General features: G+C 39.9%; 1 long non-coding RNA gene across 1 annotated transcript in view; it reads right to left on the bottom strand.

Annotated features, from left to right (window-relative positions):
* Positions 1-8049, bottom strand: part of LOC109300433 — a 13278-nt gene extending 5229 nt beyond the window's left edge. The window contains exons 1-3 of the long non-coding RNA XR_002098224.1: positions 7858-8049; positions 5266-5268; positions 5188-5195 (exon numbers count right to left, since the gene is read on the bottom strand). This is a non-coding gene — a long non-coding RNA (uncharacterized LOC109300433). The remainder of the gene's footprint in view (positions 1-5187; positions 5196-5265; positions 5269-7857) is intronic.
* Between the last annotated feature and the right edge of the window lie 2578 nt (positions 8050-10627).

Genomic DNA, 10627 nt, shown 5'->3' with positions numbered 1-10627 from the left:
GGGGGGGGTGGGGGGGGGGGGGGGTCTGTTTGTTTGGTGGAACAAGAGAAAAAGAAATTCCTCTTGAATCAATACAGAAAGGATAGAGAAAATGTGAATTTGAATAGCATTCAAATTGCAGTGTAATTGCTGTCAGTTTCCCTTTGTTTCCTGATTTTGCTTTACACTAAAAACTGTGCTGTACTGTGTGAAACTGAACACAGGGTGAAAAATGCATTCTAATGTAGTTTATCTCAATTATCTGTTCTTAAACAAGTTTGGCCTTCAGAAACAAAGCTCTACTTGTTGCATTATTACATTTCAGACTCTGGTTTCGTAAAAATTCTCCTTATTTTTGTAAAAGCTTTTAATCAACAGAAAGGAGTTTTAGGTTATTATGCAGAGGTCAGTGGGCAGGGTCTTTGGAAAAAAAAGTACCAATTAAGAAAATCATAAACTAACTAAAAGACATAATTTGCATGAATATTGTGTTTTCAGTTATTTAATCAGAAACCATGGGCTATTGTTACTGTTGAAGCTATTCTTCCAAGGGATTAATATATTTAAAGTAAATAATTTAAGTTAAAAAATGAATGAGTTCTACACAGGTTACAGGGGTGGGCGGACAAGAATAGGATGGGATTCAACACTAACAAGTGCAAGGTGATTCACCTGGGGAGGAAGAACCAGCACCAAACCTACAGGCTGGGGAACTCCCTTCTCATCAGTGCAGAGGCAGAAAAGGATCTGGGAGTCATCATCGATGCAAAGATGAACATGGGCCGGCAGTGTGGGGATTCAGTCAGGAAGGCCAACCGCACCTTGTCATGCATCCACAGATGAATCTCAAGCAGGTCCAAGGCGGCGATACTCCCCCTCTATGTGGCACTGGTCAGGCCACAGCTGGAGTACTGCATCCAGTTCTGGGTGCCGCACTTCAGGAGGGATGTGGACAACATGGAGAGGATCCAGAGGAGGGCTGCTCGCATGATCAGGGGGCAGCAAGGCAGGCCCTACGAGGAGAGGCTCTGGGACCCTGAACCTGTTCAGCCTCCACAAGAGAAGGCTGAGGGGGGATCTAGTGGCCTGTTACAAACTAGTCAGAGGGGACCAGCAGGCACTGGGGGAGTCCCTGTTCCCCCGGGCACTACCGGGATTGACTAGAAAAAGTGGTCACAAGCTGGCAGAGGGTAAATTCAGATTAGACATCAGGAGGTGCTACTTCACTGTCAGGGCAGCTAGGATCTGGAACCAACTTCCAAGCAAAGTGGGGCTGGCTCCTACCCTGGGGGTCTTTAAGACAAGGCTTGACAATCACCTTGCTGTGGTCGTTTGACCCCAGTACTCTTTCCTGCCATGGCAGTGGGTCAGATTTGATGATCTGCTCAGGTCCCTTCTGACCCTGCTGACTATGAAACTATGAAACATTGAGTTTATCCTTGTAATTTTTAAATATCACTAGCAAATGTAGAGAAAAAACATGTGCCTTTGTTCATCTGTATTAACAGAAAAAATAGAAGAAATTCATTGCATTCAAATTACAAGGCAAAGTTGAAACTTCAGCTGCGTGAGGCTTTAATAATGTAATTCTACATTATTGAATTGAGTGTATCTATACATTCATTGAGTTGGGCACATCTATACATTCATTAACGTACCTTAGATACAGCGCATTTAGTTTAGTGCCTTTAATGAGGTGCTAACTGAATGCGCAATAACTAGAGTTACTGTGCAGTAGCACCAGCGCATGTTTTTTTAATAATGCTTACTGTGCATTATCTTAGTAACACTGTGCAGGAGGCTATTTGCATGGTTAATAAGCACTGTGCTACTGCACAGTGTTATTGGGCCAATGCACATTAAGCCCCCCATACATCTCTCCTTAAGATACTGAACACCACCTTTTTCTTTTCACCTAATGTTCCCTATCTGAAAAATGGAGACAAACAGGGCTGTAGTCTGGATTAATTAATGAATATCTGTGCAGTGCCATGAACACGGTAAAAGCAAATGATAAGCCTAAAAAAAAATGACACTAGTGAGTCTATTCAAGTGCTTAGAATTAGCATGTGTTTAAGTGCTTTGCTTGATAGGGTCAGAGGGCTTGTTTGCTCATGTATTGATAAATGAGCAAACAAACCCTTGTTAAAGATCTCAGACTTCAGTTGATACAAATCCCTACTGTCATTAAACATCTTTATTGAGGACATGGACTCACCTAACATGTAGGGTATAAACAGAAGTTCTCAAATGAAGTGGATCAGCTGTGGTGGGCTGTGTCCTGCCCCAGTTTATCCACTGCATTGGGTGATGTGTTCCATGCTTACAGAGATATGCCTTGGATATTTCCACAAGAGTGGAAAACCAAGGTTTCCCACTTGCAGAGATGAAAACAAAAAACCCCATGTTTTACCAGAAGTTAAATTCTAGGCTTAACTGAAATATGCAGTGTCTTTTTTTTTTCTTTTGAAACTCTAAATGTTTTTGTCAAAATGAATAAACTACTTTTGGTTGTAAAAAATAACACTTTAGAAAACAAAACTCTAGACCAGGGGTCGGCAACCCCCGGCACATGTGCCAGACCCTTGACTTATTGACTTAATGGTTGTATTGTCATGGATTACAGGAATAGTCCATAGGGTGAGTGCTCAAGTTCCAGGAATCAGTTTTTTTAGCTTGATTAGCTTAAAATGGAGTTCCTTTGGCTAGGCTTTTGTCTACTGATGATCATAATTCACTTGCATTCACTCAACAGATTTTATCACTTTACAATTACAATTTCAATGCAGTTTTAACAATGGCCCAGGGTGCAACTTCATTCTACAAAGAGTACATTCCTTAAGAGTTTAAAATTATAACATATAAAATACAAAATGCCATGGTAAAGATGAGATGGATGAAATATGAACATGCACTGTGAGAAATATAAAACGTGCAATGTAAGGTAATGAGGATCAAAGGCTACTGGGGACACTGAGTGAGTTGGGTTACCACAGAATATATTTACAGTCTTTGCAGTGGATATTTTAGTTCTTTTGTTTTCTTTAGTGACACTGAGATTAATTGATATGTAGATGTAGTTTCTAAGTTTCTCCTACAGAAAGCCACTTCAGCTTTCTGGCTTGCTCTGAGTCTTGCCACACCTATGCAATGAGTGTGTTAGGTCTCTGCCAATACTGAGAAGGAAAAGAAATGCACAAAATGGGGAGGGGGGTGTAGGCAAGAAGGGGCTTCTGTTATATCCATGTCTAGAACGGAAATGTACAAAGAGGGGTTTCTACTACAGTGGGTGCGTGTGTACCTTGGGGAAGATGGCAGGGGAGGTGTGAGGGGCCCAATCCTTGTTGTGCCAGCCTGCCACAACCACAGCCAGCCCAGGCACCCACAGCAGGTGGTAAGGAGGCTGAAAGCCATTTCACTGAGGTGTGAAGATCCCTGGCCTGGCTCACTGCTGCCTCTGGGCAAATGGCAGGGAAGGGGCCAGGGCTGTGCTGCCACAACAAGGATTAGGCCCCTTGTGGCTCCCCTGCTGTTTGCTGAACCACCCCAACATTTTCCAAGGTAAGGATGGGGTGTTCTGGGCACTCTGCCCAAAAACATTGTCAATCCCTGCTCTATAACAATGATTCTAAACTAGGGTGTCACAAGATCTTTTTTAAGGCCAATGTACAATATTAGCACCGTTAGGTATGCAAACAGCTACACATGATTTACAAAATAAACCCAGAGATTTCAAATGGTAATCCATAGTGTCCAAAACATTCTGGCCTGTTGTGGTCTGAGTTCATTGTAACAGAACAATTTTTCTATTATTTCTCCATAGTTAATAAATGAGTGAAAGCTAAGAGCTGGCAGTTCCCGAGGTCTAACAAGCAGTGCCTTGAGTCTAAAAAGGTGGAGACCCACTACTGAAGACAGTATATTAAATATACCCAATAATATCTGTTAAAGGTAAAACTATATGAAAACTACTTGAATTCCAATAAAATGTTGTACAGTACAATGCATAAAAGTTGCCCCTAAAATCTGTTTCCCATACCAAGGAGATTCCTATAATTCAGTGGAGGAAAAAAATCCTACTCATATGTATATATTTCCTCTTAAGAATGACTTTCACTCCTACAGAATATATTATTGGTAACATCATTGTCTCATCAGGAACAGATAATTGAACATTAATTTGCTTGTTATATAGTAATGCTTTACTAGTTTAATAATTAGAAATTTGTAGTTATTGTAATGAATTTTTCTAAGATACTTTAGTCCTAATACAACAAGTTTTTGGGGCACTTCCAAGCATCTTTCACCAGTATCATTTCCAAAGAACAAGTCATTTAAATTAATCTGTAGATCTTACTGGTGATGTTACTGATGCAGTATACCCTGGATGGCAGAAGTGATGAATCATTCACAAATTATTAAATGGTTTAGCAGGTTACTGCTTAAGAAGCCTGAACCCTTAACAAGAAGGATTTGTCCTATCTAAAACTCGATTCTGTCTTCATTCTGACAGGTACACTTTACTTCTACTGGTATACAACAGCATAATTACTGTATAAATTAATATAACATTCAATAGGATATATTCCTCCTAAGCCATCTTCAAATAAATATGCATATGCTGTTCTGCCTGGATGTTATAAAATATTCACTACGTGACAAGAAATATTTCCAAAGGTAGATATGTACTGGCATTCCAGTAATTGGGTTCATGAATTGGTTCCAATAGAAATGTGAAAGTTGCTTCGCCTTTTTCTATCTAATTTCACCTGTGGGTAGGAACAAAATGTCAATTTTTTTAAAGACACTTTTCTCTAGGTTAGCTGCTTACATAGAGATATAATACTGAATTCTGGAGCAAAAAGATTGTTTTTAGTGAATGGAAAAAGCAGGTATTTTATAATGTTAACACTTCATTTGGTATTAATTCACTGTAAATACAACATTAGATTAATTGAGCCATAAGGGGTATGTACTTCTATAGGTTGGAAGAATGAGAAACAAGGGGATATTCATTTGTTTCCTAAATAAGTAGGGAGATAATACCACTTGATAAATAAATTGGTATTAAGTGCACTTGCTTGAAATGTTTATATTTAGTTCCTGAAAAGTAAATTGAGTATTAGTTTGTCAGGTAATAAAGATGAGGCAGTGTTAGTGACTGAAGTATCAAAAGCACAGGTGCTGCAACAAAATGATAACTTAAACAGCAACTACTCCCCAAGATGCATCCAACTGTACAGAAGGAAGAGAGAATAAACTGCCTGAACTGCTAACAAAAATAACAAGCTCTCATTAAACTCAGCTGTTCTATCATAGGTCTAGAAGTCAGCAAATATTTTACCTACACCTAGAAGAAGTGATCTCAGGAAGTGCAAACCCTCAAGAAACCCAAAGATTGGTTGAAATAATTTAAAATCAAATGATAAAACAGATGATTATGAAATTATACACATGCAGACTTTTGTCAAGAGAAAAAAGGTATGTCTCTTTAATCTATTAAAATTCCCTGTGGCTGTTAGTAAACTTGCAAAGATGAATAAAGGATAAAAATGTATCTGGGCTTCCACTGAGTTTTTGGCAGACTGTTTCACAAGAGGCCATTAAACTAAGCAGTCATATGCACAGAGATAAAATTCAATTGTGGATCAGAAACTGGATAAAATACAAAAAACAAAGTCAAGAAAAAGTGGTCAGCTTTGAACCCGGCAAAATGATATCAGTGGGGTGCTGTAAAAAATGGAAGCAGAACCCATGTGGTTTAACAAACTTAGTTCCTTGAAGAGCTGGAAAATGGATGAAATAGCAAATGAGATTATTTATGATAGGAGTAGATTGAGGAGCTCCAGAGGGTTGTAACAAACCTAGACAAATGAACAATGGTAGGTGAAATGTAATGCTGACAAAGGTAAGGTAATTCTCAGTGCAAGAAATATAGTTTGAATTACTCCTACACATCTCTGGTTTCTAAAGTAAATCTACCTATTTCATTAAAGCTAGCCAGGCCTCATGTGGACAGCAGAAAGCAAGCAACTGCTCATTGTGCAGCAGTGGTTCAAAAAGTCTACAAAATGTTAGGATATGTATAGAATAGAAAATACTGAAAATATAGTACTATCATATGAACTGATGCTTTGACTTCACTTTGACTACTAGATTTATGCCTAAAAACCAGATCCACAAAAAAAAAAAAAAAAAAAAGATTAAGATACTTACTGTGGGATGTGGTTGCCATGGCAAAAATAGCGGCGACACAAATTTGTTCCATTGTATTTTGCTGCTGCACATGCCCATGCATGTGGGGTAAGTATGGTGTAAATTATCCCAAGTGGGATAGGGGAGGCTGGGCCAACACTGGTGCTGGCCCCAGCAGCCTTCCATAGGATCCTGGGGGCCTACTGTGGCAGCAGTGGCAGCAATCTGGCTGCTCAGAGCCTGGCTGGCAGCTGCCACATGTGCTGTACTGCTTTATTCAGTGATGGGGGTTTTTTTTCCATCAGGATCTCCCAGTATCAAAAAAAACCTGCCACACTGCTAATTAGCAGCAAGGTGAATGGGTGCATTTGTGCCATGTGCAGTTTGTAGCACCTCAAACTGCTTTGAGGTGCCGCAAACAAAACATTCATGCTCATGGGGACACACCCCTTATATCCAAGGCTGTAGTCTCTCTAACAGCTCCTTAAAAATGTGGACCTTGTTTTTTACCAGTAAAATTTCTCAGGCAACTGAAATTCTGCTTTTGTTTTGTGCACAGAACTTCTTCGTCTTTCAGAAATGAATAGATAAGTCTCTACAAAACACAGCAGCATCCACCGCTGTTGTTCAGAAGCACAGCTGGGAGGAGGAGGAAGTGATAGTAGTATTGCCTTCCACCTTACTACACCTCAGTTAATTTCCCTCCTCTGCTGGACAGCATTCAAACCCAATTCTCTTACCTCATTAGAGAGCCATGTAACATCAAGGAGAGAGTCTTATTAAGGTGAGATCACTCTGGAACTTTCCTCTTGAAGCTGTTCCACTTTGAAGAAAAAAAATTGAAATTCATTGGGATGCAAAAAAGAAAACAAGAATAAGCATGAAATTATATTATAGTGGGTAGAGCACTCACATGGGGGAGGTAAATCTGCATTTTGGTTACTGCTTCTGAAGTTCTTAGGCATTTTACATTAAGCAGTCATTGGATAAAATGTAGAAATTTCAGATAACAAATGTAGATAATTTCAGGGTGACAAAAATGATTACAAAGGCATGGATGTTTGTGGGTGATAGTTTTTATTGGACAAACTGTATATTTGGGAGGGATGTAAGTGAGCTTTTGGGTACCACCCTTCATGGAAATATCATTATGAAAGAACAAGAAGATTGGATTTTTTTTAGGGTGGAGTGGAGACGAGTTGGTGGGAGATAGAGGTTTAAAAATAAATGAATGCTTGGAATAAGTTAAGCCAGTCCATTCTATTACTCTTTTACAGAATAAAAGGACAAAGAAGCATCCAGTGGTATTGAAAGACAACTTATTCAAAACAGATTATCAGCTGTAACATACAATATACTAACATGTGAAACTCACCGGTACACTTTATCATGGAGTCCAAGAGATTGACAGGATTCAAAGTTTAGACACGTGTCCTTCGCTTTATGTGGATTCAGTACGTGCAGATTTGCTCTTATTCAATGACCCTTTTTATACCAAAAATGCATTATATGAGGGGTAAATTCACTCTTATGTGATCGGTGTGATAGAAGCCCACAGTCAGATGCTCTGTGTGGTGCATTGTGTGAGTGATGTGTACCAAAATATAGTCTCCTGTGTGGATCTCTGCTCCTCACTCATTGTCTGCAACATGTTTCTGTAGTTGCCATCCCCATTCTGGTAACATTCACCACCACCCTGTGCTTTTGTGTATTGTCTGCTGTCACTGAGTACCAAAATTGTCCTGTAAAAGTGGTAGAAATGAGTCTCGGGGTGAGTACAGTCAAAGTTTTGGAATGTATCTCTATTTGTTCGATTGTAAAGTGAGTTCCCTTTATGCGAATTCGAGTTATGCACCATTTTCCAAGAACACATGTACAGCATAAAGCGAGGGAAACCTTTATAGGTAAGCCTAGAGGTAAATCAAATAGGAAAAAAAAGGCATAAAGATCCTGATTATTCAGAACCTAAACTAATCTCTAATTGACAGGGATTAGAATAAGACTCACCTCATGAGCAGGTTATTCCAAATTTGTCCATTATGTGACTGTTGGGATTCCTGCACTTTCCTCCAAACTACCAGTACAGGATGTTATCAGATAGTATCTTGGATTAGAGATTCTACTGGTTTGATCTGATACAGCAGTTTCAGTGTTCCTATACACTTTTTCCATATAGCAAACCTGGCTATCAAAATAAATGACTACAGCAAATCAGTAGGCTATGACTCTCAATGCTGTCACATTATTTAATTTTATTATTTTAATCAATAAAACTAGTCTCATTAATCAATAAGACTAGTCTTCAATAAAATGGGAAAATATAAATAGCTGCCATCAAGGCACTGCATCTCCTGATGAACCAGAGAGGAAACTCTGCTCCTTATAAGATTCTTTCCTGACATTCTTTGTCAGGAGGACTAGGCCAAGAAGTAGTTTATAATTTTGATACACTACATATAGTACAAAATGAACATGCTGTTATTAATATCATAATTATTATTACCACTGTTGTCATTATTAAGTGTTAATAATAATTATAAACTGTTATATTTTGAAAGTTAACAAATGCAGACAGTTTGAATAGTTAGATAAATATCTAATGAACTAATATAACAATTGTTAATTCACAACTGAATGGATAATGAATTATGCTTTCTGAATACTTTCATTACAATAAGAAAAAGAAGTTAAAGGAAAGAGTACAAAAAGATAAGCATGGCATTTTGTGGCATGATGTGATTATAAATTCTTCAGTTATCTGGTAAACTTGAAATAACTGAATGTTATTATATGGGGACAGGTATGTGGGTAAAAAAGGATTGGGATTTACGACTCATTGGTTATTCCACAGTAATTGCCTGCATGGTTGCTCTTATGCTGTGGTAAATGGAAGTTAAATGACAGCAGCTTAGTGAAAAGAAGCCCTTTATCTCCAAAGTAGAAAAAATAGGCTTACATTTTTCAGACAGGTCCAGGAATATAGAGAGAGCACACCTGTATTCTCAGGACAGTAACTTTATTAGAGTACTACACAAAAAGGTTAACTAGCTTTCTGTTCAGGAAATGGGAATACAAAAAATATTCATGCCTTGGAGGAAGGCTATAGGCAGGACCCGAAATCACTGCATACTTGCTGGCTTCTGGATTCTTAATTTCCCAGTTCTTTGGTTCCTCAGATCCTCCCCATATTCCCAATCACAGATATTATGGATACTACAGTCATTGTTGATATGTATCAGTCTACACATTGATTAAGTGCATGTTAAAAAAGGGGTTAGAGAACAAGTTAGAAATGCACCTTTATAGAGCAACTGACACCTGACAGCTAGGTAAAGACTTCAGAAGGAATTTCATCCAGATGCTCAGAGGTAATAAGATTATCAGGCCTTAGTTCCACATTTTTTTAACAGAAGTTTAGCTACAATTGTCTTTTGTTGGATTGCAAACTTTGACACTGGGTGCCATTCCTTACAGTAAATGGTTCCAAATACTTTTTGTTTGTTGCTGTGGTCAAGCAAAAAAACAGGATTCTCCTGCTTAATTCATAAAAAAATGAAATGTAGTCTTGCAAGTCTATCATTACTTTCAGTGGCAACATAAAATTCCTTTTCACACAAACACACACACACACAAACACACACCCTCACACACCCCATTGGAGGTACTTATATAAAGGCCTCTAATGTGTTCCTTATACTTAGCAGTCTATGAAAGATGCACAAATTATGTGTAAATTAGTTCCGTGAAACAGAGGATAAGAATTCCTTGCAATTGGTCTCTGGTGTGAGAGATGCACGGGTGTAAGGCCATCGCATCCCTGTACTCTGAAGCCCCCCAGCAGCCATGGAGCACCCCTGACTGACCCCCAGCACAGTCAGTGGTAAGCGGGGCCCATGGTGGGAGGGGACTAGCACAGCTGTGGGGAGGCAGCTGAGAGGAGTCGAGGAGGGTCTTGCCCCACCCCAGCTCCTACTTGGCCCAGCCCCCCTGGGAGAGAGAGGTGGGGGGGGGGAGAGGACACTTACCAGTCCCTCTCCAGTGGGGCAGGGTCCTCCAAATCCTGGGTAGGGTTCCCCCTAGCCCAGGAGCAGTGCAGGGCCAGCAGTATGCATGTGTGCAGTAGGGTCTCACCCCACGCTGGCTCCTACTCTGCCCAGCCCCCCAGGGAGCCACACAAACAGGACACGTGAACAGCACACACAAACAGGAATGCTTGTCTTCCCAGAACATGAATTAGTATGGGAGTTTGCACAGGAGGGAAAGCAGGAGGGCCAAAGCCTCCAGGCACTGAGCTGTAGCCAAGGGTCTACACGGTAGTGGCTAGATTACTACAAGGACCATGGTGGGTGGGACATGTCACTCCCTGAGGCTCCCCCCTGCACCTGGACTCCCCTGCTCTGTCACCACTGGGGTCTCCACCCAAATGGAGAGCATGGTTCTGGCCTATACCCAG

Source organism: Gavialis gangeticus, unplaced genomic scaffold (assembly GCF_001723915.1).
Source record: "Gavialis gangeticus isolate Ggan-Ray unplaced genomic scaffold, GavGan_comp1, whole genome shotgun sequence".
In the NCBI taxonomy this organism is placed as follows: Eukaryota; Metazoa; Chordata; order Crocodylia; family Gavialidae; genus Gavialis; species Gavialis gangeticus.
The sequence above is the reverse complement of the archived record's forward strand: the minus strand, read 5'-3'. Positions and strand labels throughout refer to the sequence as shown.